This window comes from Gregarina niphandrodes (assembly GCF_000223845.1).
Source record: "Gregarina niphandrodes unplaced genomic scaffold scaffold00226, whole genome shotgun sequence".
In the NCBI taxonomy this organism is placed as follows: Eukaryota; Apicomplexa; class Conoidasida; order Eugregarinorida; family Gregarinidae; genus Gregarina; species Gregarina niphandrodes.
In genome coordinates this window covers 830-1,579 of record NW_011645986.1, presented here as the reverse complement: position 1 = coordinate 1,579, position 750 = coordinate 830, and positions in this window count along the sequence as shown.

The following is a 750-nucleotide window of genomic DNA, read 5'->3' as shown; positions in this document are numbered from 1 at the left end:
CTGGACAAGATTATCGATGACGTCGCTTAGAGAATAGATGCAGAACGACCAAGCGTAGGTTTACTAGTAGAAGTGTTGAGTGGGATTGCGTCCCCTGTGTGGTGTGAACACATCAGGAAGGTCAGGCGAGGTAACCCGGATGACTTAGAAGGGCTTGTTGACAGACTGGTCGCGCGAAACAAGAGTTTTGATCGACGACGGGAGGTTTGGGCAGTGAGTGGAGAGTTGGGGAGGTTACAGTGGCCGAATGACCGGTATACCTTGTATGAAGAGCTGGATGGCCTTTTGCAGAGTGTTCGAAGAATGTGCAGGCGCGCGGGTTGGCATTGCTGTTGGACGGACGATTACGTACTGTCGTTGATGCAGAGCAAGATCCCATTAAACGAGAATAGGATCGCCGATGACTTCACGGACCTAGAGGGCTTGCTGCAGTTGATGATAACGAAGAGCAAGATAAGCCAAAGACTGTATGAAGGGCACCGAGGGAACTTACCCTGCAGTAGCCGTTGGTGAGAAAGTGACCTCGAAGGTGCGACGGAAGAGCGGATGGGATCGAAGTTTCGAGCACCAGGGTGATGAGTCAGTTGAATGCTACAGATGTCATAAGAAGGGCCACAGGGCGAATGTGTGTCCGATGAAGGATCTGGAGTGCAGCAACTGTCACAACCGAGGTCATGAGGAAAAGAACTGTCGAGTTCGTGTGTTCGACAGCAAGTACGGTAGTGTGGGCGTAGAGATGTACGAAAGAGG